General features: G+C 54.0%; 1 protein-coding gene across 4 annotated transcripts in view; it reads right to left on the bottom strand.

The window, feature by feature from the left end:
• Positions 1-15,298, bottom strand: part of SUCO (SUN domain containing ossification factor) — a 696,748-nt gene that overhangs the window by 379,281 nt on the left and 302,169 nt on the right. The gene's annotated exons all lie outside the window — the stretch shown is intronic.

The raw sequence follows: 15,298 nt of genomic DNA, 5'->3' as shown, positions 1-15,298 counted from the left end.
TGTAGCATTTACTAACCCTGACTAGTCGTTTAAGCGCTGCAAAACTAAATGCAAATCTCAACCGTGAAATGAAACAAGTCTAGCTGAACTCACAACTGACAGTAATGCAACTGCATGCTTTAAGAAAATGGTAAATTCACAGGCTTCCCATACGACACAACAGGAATGCAGCCTCTGGCTATAGGCATGCAATTATGACCTGCTTATGACCCTCTTATCGGCTACTGCCGTTCATGCCCCTTCAGTTGTCTGACATTCTCCTGTTGGTGCCTCACTCACAGTGGCCTGATGAGTAATTGATCACTCTCCTCATCAGGGATGATAATCAACTCCGCTTTCCTCTTCACCTGCATTTCATTTGCGCTTGCACCTCCTTTATACCACTGGAGCCTGCTGCAGTCTGAATAGGGAAACGCAAAGCCGACAGAAGGACTTCTGTATTTCCGGTGAGACTCCAACCTACTGGAAGAAAGACACTTCCGGTAGCGCAGTCGAGCGAATGGACTTCATCGAAGCGTAGGAGTGAGGTGTAAAGTGTCGCCTGCTGCTGGTGACAGCGCTCATGAGAGGCTTGTAGACCGGTTTGTCAAGTGGACAGCAGACTGAACCTGGTGGAGATGCATTGTAGGGGGTAAGAAATACGCCACAGAACGAAGTGAAGAGCGCAGAATGTTGTTGGAATGCCAAGGGGGATTAAGAATATGGAGTAATTTTGATCAGGACGTATAGGATAACTCATAATTTCTACAACAAAGTACTGTAGTACGAGTTACTTACCTTCGGTGACGATGTATCTGGTAGAGACGATTCTAGCCGCAGATTCCTTAAAGTAGAATTATCCCCGGGCGTGAGACTGGATCCGGACAATCTTTTTGCCACAGCATCCCTGCGCACCGAGGGGGGATGGCATTCTGTGACTCCGCCCGGGCGTCGTCCACGTACGTGACGTTAGCGCGGTCACATAAGTCCTACGTCAGTTTTCTTCGGAGAAGTTTTTTGCGCCACAATGCGGAGCAATCAGACAAAACTGTGGGAGTTAGGGAACAGTGTGTGAAAGAGCAGGAAATTTGGAAAAAGGAATGGTGACGGACAATACCATAAGGAGCAGTGTCAACACTACAGTACCAAAAGCAGGGAGAGAAGAAAGAGCAGATCACAGCCCTGAGCAGCCACCTTGCCAGGATGTAGACAGTCCCCTCCCCTGGAGACAAGGAACAAATGCAAAATGTCATGACAACAGACCACAACCCCAACCAAGATCAACGAAGGGGAAACAGTTCCAAGACAAACAGGAACGACAAACCTCCAAGGCAACCCGAGCACAGATTGCTACAACTCCCAAAGAAACAAGGGGCAAACGCACAGTCAGATGACCCCAACCCAGAGGTTAGCAGAGGGGCCAGGACCCCTAGTAACAAAAGGGGGAGGGGAGGGAAGAGAGTGAAGGCAAGCCCCAATCCTGGAGCAACCAGAGCAGAGGGGCACAGGAGTATCTATATACGCAACCTCCAATAGGCCAAAGAGGAGGAAGGACCAAAAAAAATATGACGAATCATCCCACCAAAAAGAGCGAAAGAATGCACTCACATAAGACACAGCCACCCACAGAGAAGAGCAAGCCAAAGGTCCTTGCAGAACAGGGAGGAAGGGCGGGCCGTGAAGGAATCTGCGGCTAGAATCATCTCTACCAGATACATCGTTACTAAAGGTAAGTAACTCGTACATCTGATAGAGACTACTAGCCGCAGATTCCTTAACGTAGAATAGATACCCTAGCCATATCCATGGGGAAGGAGGGTCTGCGAAGGGACCCCAACAGCCTGGACATAACAAAGGGTCACACAGGGGACTAGTCCAACAGACAGGGCGAGGAGCCTCATCTCTCCAGGCAAGGGGAACCCCTACAAGCAGAAAACCACCGACCCTAAGAGGGGTGTAGGAAGGGGAAAAGAAGGAGGAAGCCCGTTCCCACTCAACAGGGGAAACAAGGGCAAAGCAAGGGGAGGCCCAAGCACCCCACGCCCCTACAAAGCAACGTAACCTCCATCCAAGGCAAGGAAGATCAACCCAGAGACTCCAAGGAGAAAATAAGGCAAGCCACCCCCCCCCCCCCCCCCCACACCATGAACACGACCCACAAAGAGGGCAGGTGAACCCACCACAGCCGGAAGTCAATAAATCAGACCGAACGGCGCTAACAGCAAGTAAGCAGTCGGAAGCAGGAAGAGTAGCCCGAGGCACCCAGGAAGACTGGGCAGGTTGCGCCTGAAAGAGGGAATTACACCTGCAACGTACATAAATGCCATGGAGAGCAGAGGCCCGAAGGTGACCACAACTCCCAGCACAGAACAAGCTACATAACAGCTACCACTACCCCACATAGTGTATGTTAAGTATCACAACATGGGAACCCTCTTAGGAAGAATCTTCCTCAGCAGAGGACAAAAGAGAGAGAGAGAAAGAAAGAACCGCGGGACAAAAGAAAGAAAGAAAGAGAGAGAGAGAGAGAGAGAGAGAGAGAGAGAGAGAGAGAGAGGAGAGAGAGAGAGAGAGAGAGAGAGAGAGAGAGAGAGAGAGAGAGAGAGAGAGAGAGAGAGAGAGAGAGAGAGAGAGAGAGAGAGAGAGAGAGAGAGAGAGAGAGAGAGAGAGAGAGAGAGAGAGAGAGAGAGAGAGAGAGAGAGAGATGAGAGAGAGAGAGAACCGCGGGACAAGAGAGAGAGAGAGAACACCGCGGGACAAGAGAGAGAGAGAGAACACCGCGGGACAAGAGAGAGAGAGAGACACCGTCGGGACAAGAGAGAGAGAGAGAGAAAGAGAGAGAAAGAGAGAGAGAAAGAGAGAGAGAGAGAAAGAGAGAGGAGAGAGACAGAGACAGAGACAGAGACAGAGACAGAGACAGAGACAGAGACAGAGACAGAGACAGAGACAGAGACAGAGACAGAGACAGAGACAGAGACAGAGACAGAGACAGAGACAGAGAGAGACAGAGACAGAGAGAGACAGAGACAGAGAGAGACAGAGACAGAGAGAGAGAGAGAGAGAGAGAGAGAGAGAGAGAGAGAGAGAGAGAGAGAGAGACACCGCAGGACAAGAGAGAGAGAACCGCAGGACAAGAGAGAGAGAACCGCGGGACAAGAGAGAGAGAGAGAACACCGTGGAACAAGAGAGAGGGAGAGAGAGAGGGAGAGGGAGAGGGAGAGAGTGAGTGAGTGAGAGAGAGGGAAAAAGGGGATGAGGATGGGATGAGGATGAGGATGGGGATGAGAAAGGAGGAGGAGGAGGCCCCGCCAAGAACCTCCAGATGGTCGAGTCTGCCGGAGCGTGGAACACAAGAGTGCCATCGAAGGGAAGATCCACCAGCCGTTCCCGAACATTTTCCGGGAACACACTGTCCCGAAGCCAAGCATGCCGGCAAATGGCAACCGAAGAAGATGTCCAGAGCGGAGCGAAGAATAAACGCCGCCAGCTCCCTGCCATCTAACGCAACGCATGGTGCCGCAAATCAACACCAGCACCCTCCTGCAAAGCTGCAGATCCAAGGGACTCCGCCGAGTCCCACAAGCAAGAGGTGGCCCTAGCCAACACACAAGTGTTAAGGGCCACTAGAGCCGCACTGGTCGAAGCGAACATATTGCGCCCCAAAGAGTCCAGCCAGCGGGCCTCCTATGATGGTGGACACAACAAATATGGCAGGGAGGGAAAGTCAGTCCGCAAAAGGGGCCCACTGGCAGAGGGGTGGAGGGAAATACACACCGGGTCACGTGGTTCTGGAAGGTGCCGGTGCAGAAGGTTTTGGGGCACCGGATTCCCCGTGGCGGGGCGCCCCCAAACCCCCATCAGAGAAGAACGGAGCGGCCCCTCAAAGGGAAGCAGCAGCTCCCTCCCACCATAGCCCTGTTGAAGAACCTCCAGAAGATGATCTGCTGGGGAAGGTATATAGACGATGTGCTATTACTGTGGACAGGAACTGCTGAAACATTGGACCCCTCTATCAATTGGCTCAATCGCTCGCAAGAACATCTTAAATTTACAAGCGACTGTAAACAGAATGATCTTCCATTTCTGGACGTCACCATCCATGCAGAAGAGGGGCAACTGGGAACTACCCTATACCGTAAACCTACGGAAGAGAACACCTTACTCCTCTACTCCAGCTATCATCCGCGTGGGTTATGCGACGGATTACCGTATTGCCAGTTCCTACGGATTCGCCGTAACTGCAAATGGCGCAAAGACTATTTTAAAGAGGCAGACATCCTAACCAAGAAGCTAATACATAGAGGATATCCCAGACGTCTGGTAACTAGAGCCAAGAAAAGAGCCTGGTACTGTCACAGAGACTCTCTCCTCACCACCCAACCCAAGAAATCTATGACCAGGTTCCCATTCGTCTCAAAATGTTGCCCTCACAGTAACAAGATCAACTAAATTATCCAAAAAAACTGGCCACTGCTACGTTCACATGAACAGTTCAAGGAAGCCCCACTATTTTCTTACCAACGCGGCAACAATCTGGCAAGCCACCTGGTACATGCCATTACATGGCCACAAACCACCCATGTAAGAAATACCATAACAGCAGCCTGGGGCCTTGAACCGATCGTAGGCCATTACAGATGCCAAAACTGTAGTGTCTGCAACCTGACGCACAAGTTACTACTTGTGTAACGATATATCTGTAAGAGACATTAGTTAGTGATAGATTCCTTACCTTAGAATATCCCCAGGCGTCAGACTGGATCCGGAAATTTTTGCGTAGCAATACCCCTGCGCGCTGGTAGGCGTCGTCTGCGGCTCCGCGTCCGTCGTCGGCGTCGTGAGCGCCGGGATGACGTCATCGGAGTATATAGACGGCGCCCATGCGCGCTGACGTCAGTTCTGATAACACAGCTTTTCCGCGCCAGATACGCAGAGCCATGATAGAACTAACACTGGTGCCATGAAACTAGGGCCCTGAAAGGGGATGACCTTAACCCTAAATATCGGTTCGCAGAACGGGGAGGATGGGAGGGCGGTAAGGAATCTATCACTAACTAATGTCTCTTACAGATATATCGTTACACAAGTAGTAACTTGTGCATCTGAAAGAGACACGTTAGTGATAGATTCCTTACCTTAGAATAGATACCCCAGCAATACCAACCCCGGTGGTGGGTCTGCGAACCAATATCACACCAGAAAGTCCTGGAGGACGGAACGGCCAAAGAAGCCATCCCTCCGGACTTGACTGTCCAGGCAGTAGTGTCTTGCAAACGTGTGCAGCGAGGCCCACGTGGCTGCCTGACAGATGTCCTGCAGGGGGACACCGCGGCCCAGGGCAGTCGTCGTTGCCGTGGCCCGAGTGGAGTGAGCCCGCAATCCAGCCGGGGGCTCCTTCCTCGCCATGGAGTAGCATGCTTGGATGCACAAGATGATCCACCTGGAGATGGTCCTCTTGTGTACAGCCTTTCCCTTCTTCGCGCCCACGTAACCAACGAAGAGTTGGTCATCCACCCGGAATTGGCGAGTGCGGTCTAGGTAGTAGGAGAGCGCACGTTTTGGATCCAGACGGTGGAGCCTCTCCTCCTCTTTCGAGGGATGCTGAGGCGGAAAGAAGGTGGGCAAGGTGATGGACTGCCCGATGTGGAAGGCCGTGACAACCTTGGGCAGAAAGGAAGGTCGTGTACGTAACACCACCTTGTCAGGATGAACAGACAGGAAAGGTGGAGAAGAAGAAAGAGCCTGGAGCTCACTCACTCTCCTGGCAGAGGTGATGGCAACCAGGAATGCCGTCTTTAGAGTAAGGAGACGAAGAGGACAGTTATGAAGTGGCTCAAAGGGAGCACACATCAGATAGGTGAGAACAAGATTCAAGTCCCACTGGGGCATCACGAAGGGAACAGGAGGGAACATGTGCGTGATGCCCTTCAGAAATCTGCTTACAATAGGGGACTTGAATAAAGAAGGCTGATCTGGTAGCCTCAAGAAGGCTGATAGAGCAGAAAGGTACCCTTTAAGAGTGCCCAGAGCAGAGCCCTGCTGGGCAAGGGAAAGAAGAAAGAGCAGCACTTCCGAAAGGGGTGCAGAGAGAGGATCCACAGCCTTTGCTGTGCACCATGCCACAAATCTGTTCCACCGGCAGGCGTATACCGACTTTGTGGAGGGACGCCTGGCTGCCAGAATGATATCACAGACTTCGGGAGGCAAGTCAAATGGCCTCAACTGCCGCCGCTCAATCTCCAAGCTTGTAGGTGGAGACTGGACAGGTTCGGGTGCAGGACCGTCCCCTGCTGCTGCGACAGAAGGTCCTCCCGAAGAGGCAGACGAATCGGGGGATCGACTGACATGCTGAGTAGCTCGGGATACCAGTACCTTCGTGCCCAGTCCGGAGCCACAAGGACGACCTGGGCCCGGTCGCGCCTGATCTTCTTCAGCACTCTGGGCAGAAGTGGTATAGGCGGAAAGGCGTACAACAGACCGCAGCTCCACTCGCGACGAAAAGCGTCTCCGAGCGAGTGCCGCCTTGGAAACTCCAACGCGCAGAACTGCTGACATTGCGCGTTCTCTTCTGTGGCGAATAGATCTAACCAAGGCTCTCCCCACTGTCGAAAGAGACCTTGCGCCACATCCGAGTTCAGACGCCATTCGTGATCCATCATGCACCGGCGGCTGAGTTCGTCCGCCCTGGCATTCAGAGAGCCTGCCAGGTGTTGAACCACCAGGGTCACGCCCTGATGTTCCAGCCACTGCCAGAGGCGCAGAGCCTCCTGGCAAAGGGTCCACGACCCCACACCGCCCTGTTTGTTGCAGTACCACATGGCGGTGGTGTTGTCGGTGAACACTTGCACTACGCTCCCTCGGACAGAGGGGAGGAATGCCTTCAGTGCTAGACGAATCGCCCGCAGCTCCAGAAGGTTGATATGGAGCCGGGACTCCGCCGGAGACCAGAGGCCTCTGATCTCCGCCTCTCCCATGTGGCCTCCCCAGCCTTGGAGGGACGCGTCCGTCACAACTACGTGCTCCGGCTGGGGTAGGGAGAGGGGTCTGCCACTGACCCACTCGCGGTCCGTGAGCCACCACTGCAGTTGCTTCGCAGTGCCCTCCGAGATCAGGACATGATCGGACAGGTTGCCCTGATGCTGGGCCCACTGAAACTTCAGGTCCCACTGCAGAGCCCGCATCCGCCACCTGGCGTGACGCACCAGAAGGATGCAGGAGGCCATCAGCCCCAGAAGCCGCAGCGTCAACCTGACCGAGACCCGGGATAACGGCCTGAAGACAGGAATCAGAGCCTGAATATCCCGAACCCGCTGTTCGGGTGGGTAAACCCGAAACTGCGCCGAGTCGAGAACCGCTCCGATGAAGAGGAGCTTTTGAGAGGGACACAGGTGTGACTTCGGCACATTGATGGAGAACCCCAGCAAGTGCAGGAGGTCGGCCGTAGTCTGGAGGTGGCTGACGACTGTCTGGGGCGAGCCCGCCTTCAACAACCAGTCGTCGAGGTAGGGGAAGACTGACACCCCTTGCCTGCGCAGATGGGCTGCGACCACCGCCATCACCTTCGTGAACACCCGTGGGGCGCTGGTAAGGCCGAAGGGGAGCACGGTAAACTGAAAGTGCTCGTGGCCTACCGTGAACCGCAGGTAACGCCGGTGGGCCGGCAGGACGGGGATGTGGAAATAGGCGTCCTGCAAGTCCAACGCTACCATCCAGTCTCCTGGGTCCAGGGCAGCCAGGACCTGAGCCAAAGTGAGCATCTTGAACTTCTCCGTACGGAGGAAGCCGTTGACGTTCCGCAGATCCAAGATAGGGCGTAGGCCCCCTTTGCCCTTCTTGGGTACCAGAAAGTAGTGGGAGTAACAGCCACGTCCTACTTCTGGCCCAGGAACGTGCTCGATGGCCCTCTTGGCCAAGAGGGCCAAAACTTCCTCTTGCAGAAGTCGCAAGTGATCCCCCGACACACGGTGGCATTGAGGTGGCATGGATGGAGGGGAAGACTCGAAGGGGAGGGAGAAACCCCTTCGGACAATTTGCAGCACCCACCTGTCCGAAGTGACTGTATGCCAGTGGGAGAGGTGATGGCGAACCCTGCCTCCCACAGGCGTCACATGGGCCTGAAAACTCGGACTAGGAAGGTTTTGAGGCAGGGGCTGCTGAGGGAGGTGTGGACTGGGCTCGCCGCTGTCCCCGACCACCGCCACGGCGGTTCCCACGTCCGCCACCGCGTTGCTGTACATTCTGCGGCGCGTGGCTGACGGTACGTGGTGGGGCGCCCCTTCCGTGGCCACGAAAGGAGCGAAAGGCACCCGATTGCTGGCGTGGGGCCGTAAGGCCCAAGGACTTGGCCGTGGCCCTGGAGTCCTTGAAACGCTCCAGCGCATGGTCTGCCTTGTCGCCGAAGAGGCGACGGCCATCAAACGGCATGTCCAGGAGGGTGGCCTGGACATCGGCCGAGAAGTTGGCGGACCTCAACCAGGCGTGGCGTCGAACCGCCACCGTCGTTGCCATCGCCCTGCCCAGTGAGTCCGTGGTATCCAGCCCACACCGGATAGAAAAACGTGCTGCATCTCGGCCGTCCGCAAGGGTTTGGCTGAGTTTAGCCCTGACCTCCTCAGGGCATTGTGGCAGCACCTCCGCAACCGTGTCCCACAGAGTGTGGGTGTAGCGGCCCAAGAGACAGTTGGTGTTTACAGACCGTAGCCCTAGGCTCACAGACGAGAAGACCTTCTTCCCGAACTGCTCATATCTCTTGGATTCCCTGTCGGGCGGGGCCGACGGGAATGCGGTCTGGGAGTTGGAGGCCTGGATGACCAGACTCTCGGGGGTGGGGTGGGTGGACAAAAAGCAAGGGTCGCCCGGTGCCGGGCGGTAGCGTCTGGCCACGTTCCTGTCCACAGGGGGGCCTGTGGCGGGCTTGGACCAAGTGCCCAGAAGAACGTCACACAAGGCCTCGTTGAACGGCAGGAGGGGCTCCGCGGAGCCGGACTGCTGTTTGAGGACCTCAGTGAGGAGATTAGTCCTCACGGCCGCGACGGGGAGCTGAAGGTTTAAGGCCTTAGCTGCCTTCGTCAACACTACACTGTAAGCAGAACCCGCCTCCGAAGCCACAGTCGGGGGCGACGTAAATCCAGTGTCTGGCGAGGTGTCAATACCACTGGCCTCCCCAAGCTCATATGTCCAGTCCTGATGTGACTGGCAATCACGTGCCAGAGGGTCCTCGGACCCCTCCCATTGCTCCTCGTCACCCGGCTCCTGAAGACCAGGATTAACAGCCAGGGCCTCCTCGTGGAGATAGAACTCTCCGAAGGCCGACGGAATCAGCGCCCAGCGGCGCCCCTCCGACTCCTGAGCAGGACCGTAGGAAGCATTGGGGTCGGCAACCACATCGGCTGCCGGGGACGACACCTGAAGGGACGGCGCCGGCGAGGTCGTAAGGTCGACCGGCGGGGTCCCGGATCCGGGGCCGGATCCAGCGAGGTCGCGCGGCGCCGGGACCGAAGTCGCCAGCTGCGCCGGGCCCGAAGTACCCGACGTCGTCGGGGCCGAAGCGCCCGACCCGGAAGGACCTCCAGACGGAGCCGATCGGCCCGAAGGCGCCACGGGAACCGACTGAGGAGGGAGGGCCCTCATGGCCATGAGGTACCTCTCGGCCTCCTCCTGCGACGCGCCGTGCCCAGGGACCCGAAGGTGTGGGGCAGGCGGCGACGCTTGCGACTCCCGCGGAGCCACGACTAACTAGAGGATCAAAAAGATCGAAAAAGTTTTCAGTCAAAAAGTGACTGGGGGTAGAGCTTCTTCCGGATCTGCGCTAGCTGGCGCGGAAAAAAGAAGAACTGACGTCAGCGCGCATGGGCGCCGTCTATATACTCCGATGACGTCATCCCGGCGCTCACGACGCCGACGACGGACGCGGAGCCGCAGACGACGCCTACCAGCGCGCAGGGGTATTGCTACGCAAAAATTTCCGGATCCAGTCTGACGCCTGGGGATATTCTAAGGTAAGGAATCTATCACTAACGTGTCTCTTTCAGATTGTCAATACTAAAGAATTCATAGTCAATGGTCGATCACATAGACTAAACAAACATTCAAATTGCAGAACGCAAAATGTCATCTATGCGATTAAATGTCCATGCAACCTCATCTACATTGGACAGACGACACAAATGATTAAACAACGTATCATTCAGCACAGAAGCAGGATTAACTGCAAAACATTGACAGCACCCCTGGTTGCACACTACCTAGAATTGGGACATCTGGATACTGACATCCTATGGCAAGTGATCGAGAAACCCACATTGCCCATTTGAGGAGGCGATATCAAAGTCCTCCTGAATAAGGCTGAATGTAAATGGATGACCATCTGTGATTCGGTTAACCATGGACTCAATACTCTTGACGAATGGAACAGCACTGTTACCACCTGAAAGACTGACTGTCCACGGGCAGTCTAAGCCCGCATACTCCATCCTGTATTTGCACACCCTAATAATATATTCTATCCATTAGAGATACCATCTTTTCTATCAATTACTAAACTAGGCTTCACGGACCCTAGAGTATTAGCTGTATAACTTTCCTTGTATAAACTGCTTCGATTTCAACAGACTTTATTTAACTTTTATAATTCACATGTGTTATAACCTGGTATGGCGCTGGACAAATTTATACTAATTGCGTGTATATAATTCTGTATAAAATATGTGTATTATTTCGCATCTGCTAAATGTGCCATTTCGGCATTACAGACGTTATACATGGGCTTCTTTCCCTTTCCCCTGTACCCTCCCCGCAGGTCACGTCACTTAGTACACACCCAGTACACGCCCACCTCGCTCGCTCAGATCCCGCCCTAACACGGAAGTAAATACATTCACCTGGCCGCATCCGAGCTCCCAAACTCCTGGATTCATTCCTGCCCGGCACGCCGATTAATCAAGGTACGTTCCTTTGGAGCCCCATAGCCCCTGGGTACAATGGCTCACCCTGATATACCAGAGCTCCACACGCCCATGGGCCGTTTTTAACCGCCCTTTCACCCTTGCTTTTCCATAGGAACCGTGTCTACCCACAGGCTGATCACAGACGGCCGACCACTGCATTCAGACCCGTTAGTATTTTTTTCTTCCTTCTTCACTGAACCATGCCTAGTCTACTATTATGGTCCTTCATTGTCCACTCTTTATAGTGCCCCCATGCAGGCTCCCACGTGATCCGCAGAAGACTGTGACTCTGCAATTGTCTACTCACTTCAGGCCAATCATGACCAATCTCAGCATAAATTCTCAGATGAACCTTATCTGCACTTCGGATTTTATTTCAAGTAATCCCAGAGTTAACCCATGCACGCCCTCCCCTTCCCAGTCATACCTGACCTCCCCCTGAAACTCGGTTCCCTTTTCTTGCAGCACGCCCAAACCTAGACACCCAAGTCCTGATGACGATCCAAACTAACACGGATCGAAACGCCGTCGACCTAACAGCTCATTAACAGGCGTACTCTACCTTTGTGGCTCGACATCAAAATTGAAAGAACTTCTGTAAACTGTGATATCATGTTGTCACACGTATTTGAGAAACTCACTGTAAATTATTTGCACTTTGCTCACAGTGCGCCGTTTATGCTGTTCCCTTTCTTCACTTGCGTCGTCACCTTCACCACAGACACTTTTTAAGCACCAAGTATTATATGGTTGTCAATAATTCATTTTATGCAGTGCTGCTCCTAACTGTATATTTTCCGACCATTCATTTTTTGTGACAATATAAGATGAATAACTATTTTTCTTCAAAACAACAAGTATTCTCCTTCTTTCCTTGAAAGTAATGCTGTATGCATGCATAATTAACTGCCTACACACTATTACCTGTCAGGACATGGTTTCTCAAATGCACCTTACTTAACCAGTCCTGAATTGGTATATGGGTCCCACTCCTGTAAATTTTACAAAAACTGCTGGGGAATGGGCAGCCGGATCACCCATGCGCAAAATTCCCACAGCCGTTGAAACAGCGCGAGAGACGGCCGCACCCGCCTCAGTGGGGCCCCGCGGTGGGAAAAGCAGCCCCTCTGTTGGCAATGGCTGCATGGTAAGGCGGCCATCCCCTAAGCCAATCGGAGTGGGGAAGGGCCAGGCCCGGAAAGGAGAAAGAGGCGCCGAGGAGTGGGGGATCTGTGGTTCCTCTGGCGAAAACCGTGGCCGCGGCAAAGAACCGTCCCTTGATGACGTCTGGGAAAAAGCCACCACGTAGCGGCCCATCTCTGGCGAGGACGACACCAGCAGGCGCCCAACCTCCAGGGAAGAGGGGGCGTCCGGAGAAGAGTCCACATCCTGACGCATGTCCGGTGCCGTGGAGTCCGCAACCTGGAGCAGGGCGTCGTCGTCGTCCAGCGCCAAAGGAGACGCCAGACAGGTCTCCGCCACATCACACGGCGCAGGAGACCGGGGCTGGGCCAGAGCCGAGGCGGCTAAGGGACAGCGCCGACTCGACCGCCAACGAGGCAGCCACCTGCGTGGAGGGGCGAAAGGCACCCAGGGAGTGATAATGAGCCCCCCGCCAGCTTTGACCTATGAGGGGACGAGGGGTCTGCCGACCCCCATGGCGGCGCCATGCCCGACTCTACCTCCGGCAAGGCAGCCGCCTGCGTGGAGGGACGAGAGAGACCCGTTGTGTGACAAGGAGTCCCCCGCCAGCCTCGACCCATGGGGGACAAGAGGGGTCCGCCAAACCCTGTGGAGCCGCCAGGGCCGACTCAACCTCCGACGAGGAAGCCGCCTGCGTGGAGGGACGAGAGGGGCCCAGGGAGGGACGAGGGGTCCCCGGCAGCATCGAACCATGATGGGACGAGGGGGGTCAGCCGACCCCTGTGGCGCCGCCAGGGCCAGCAGCCGCCGAAGCGGCGTCACCTCGGCCTCAGACAAGTTTGCCTGTCCATAGGGCCAAGAGGAGCTCGGGGATGCGATCCGAGCCCCAGCAACCTCCCGCAACACCACAGGGACTCCCGCAGGAGTTTGGTCCGAAGGAAGGACCCCGAAGGGCTTCCCCCCCAACGGCACCACATCCTCCGAGCCTGGATCCGAACCAGTCGGCGCCGGGGCCAGAGCCGCCGTTGACGCCGCGAAGGGCCCCACACAGCGCAAGGGATCCGCCGACGTCCCAGGAGGGGAAGGAGGAGGGGGAGAAGCCAGCGAGTCCTGCAAAGCCGCCGCATATGTCTCCATCTGGGCTCTTGATGCCCCCTCACCGGGAAACGGTGGATATGGGACGATATGCAGTGCTGCATCACCTGCAGAGAGACCACGCCCCCGACAGGATGGAAACCAGCCCTCGGGGACAAACTGCAACACTTACCAACAGGGGAACAACACACTTACAGCTTAGGAGAGGGATGAAGACTCTGACGACGACTTCGAAAACCTTCCGCAGAAGCTGAACGAGGTGATGAAGCAGATCTGGACAGGCGAACCGATAGAAGTTTCATCCTGCGCTCCCGCCTGGACTTTGGCTTCAACCGCTGGCATGCCTCGCAAACAAAGGAGTCGTGATGTTCCCCCAAGCACCACATGCAAATGAGGTGAGGGTCCGTCGCCGACATCAGCCGTCCACAAGACAAGCACGTCTTAAAGCCCAAAGGCTTACGCACACTCTTCCCACAAGCACACGCAATAGCGCAAAGGAAAGGCCTAAAGAGGCCCGTGAGCACGAACTGGATCCGCATTGCACGCGGAAAAGTAAAAAACTGACGTAGGCGCCCCCGGGGTGTGACTTATATGGCCTCCCTGATGTCGTGTATGCGGATGACGGCTGGGCGGAGTGGCGCGATGCCGCCCCCCACGGCTCGCAGCAACGCTGTTGCAAAAAGATTTTCTTGATCCAGTCTCACGCCTGAGGATAATTCTACCTTAAGGAATCCGCGGCTAGTAGTCTATCAGATATGTTGTAATAAGACCTCGGCCGTCACTGTCCAAACCAGACCCTTAACAGTAACGGGACTGGTCTCCCAAACTAAATTATCACAATAACTTCATAAGTAAGTAGTTTATGACATTCGTCCTATGCAGAGCACACCCCACACAGAGAGCAGTTCATTCAGTCCAAGTAGTGACAGTGACTTTGGCGCAACCAAACTACTGGATGGGAGATTATGTCTCCGCATGGCAGAGGATGCAGCTTTTTTCGGATCTAGGTACTGGTGTGTGAAGACAGAGTAGAGGAATGTCAACAAGCGAGCGCGGCCACGCTAATTGAAAACAGACGGCCCCTGTGCGCCGATGCTCGCTCCCGCAAGGTGGATGCCAGCAAAAGCACGAGTGCTTGAAAAGTGCAGACCGATTTCTAAAGGTCATCTCCGAGAGCAGTGATGCACGCTGCGCTAGGCTCGACCTAAAAATCGATGACAAAAAACAAAGAAGCCAAATATTTTCAGAGGTCGTCATTGAATGTATGTCAGCCATGGCATTTGGGTTATTATAAACACCGAAAATAAATAACCATGTAAAAGACTTCAGAAGCAGCCTCGGGTTTGTATTCAACTAACTTTTGGTTTCCAAAATGAACAATAGTTCACGCACACTAACGCTGATGCCATTACTGAGCATCATGAAACGTAAAGAAGGTGGTATTCTAGAGTATCCTTAAAGAAATTATTCACCAGTAACACTAGATTACACATAGATATAATTCCTATAGAGCAACATCTAGCTATCTTAAACTAGAGAAATGTAAATCAGCTAATAGGGCACACTTATGTTGCCGTCTTCAGTTTCCCCCTTACGTGCGAGCAACCCCCACAAAAAGAATTTCATTTAGGAACTTCCCTCAGGAGTGGGAAAAATCAAAGTAAAAGGGTAAAACGGATGCATGCGCATTAAAATACGTGCAGGATCGACCGCCCTTTGACGGCCCATCCAGGGATTGAAAATTGGGTGTTGTTATTCAAGGCTGTAAGTTATAACCTGTACATTGTTCTATCAGACGATTCACATGTTTTATCCAGATGCATAGGCGAGAAGTAGGGACACTTGCCTAACACCACACCACAAGGCTGGACTTTGCTTAACAGACAATGGAAGATGTCAATTCCCTGGAACCGGCATTATAATGTTTTTCCCTGGAACGTTAGGGGTAAAGCTAGTGGTGTTCAGGATACAAGGACCTTGACGGCACATACACATGGCACGTATTCAAGAAATATTTCACACAGGTAGACCTAAAGAACAAGTTACTTAGCTTCAGTCAGTAACAATATATCTGTAAGAAATATTAGTTAGTGATAGATTCCTTACCTTAGAACAGTGGCGGCTGGTGACATTTG

The sequence above is a fragment of the Lissotriton vulgaris genome, chromosome 1_1 (assembly GCF_964263255.1).
Source record: "Lissotriton vulgaris chromosome 1_1, aLisVul1.2, whole genome shotgun sequence".
Lineage (NCBI taxonomy): Eukaryota > Metazoa > Chordata > Amphibia > Caudata > Salamandridae > Lissotriton > Lissotriton vulgaris.
Note: the sequence above shows the minus strand (reverse complement) of the source record. Positions and strands in the feature narration are given on the sequence as shown.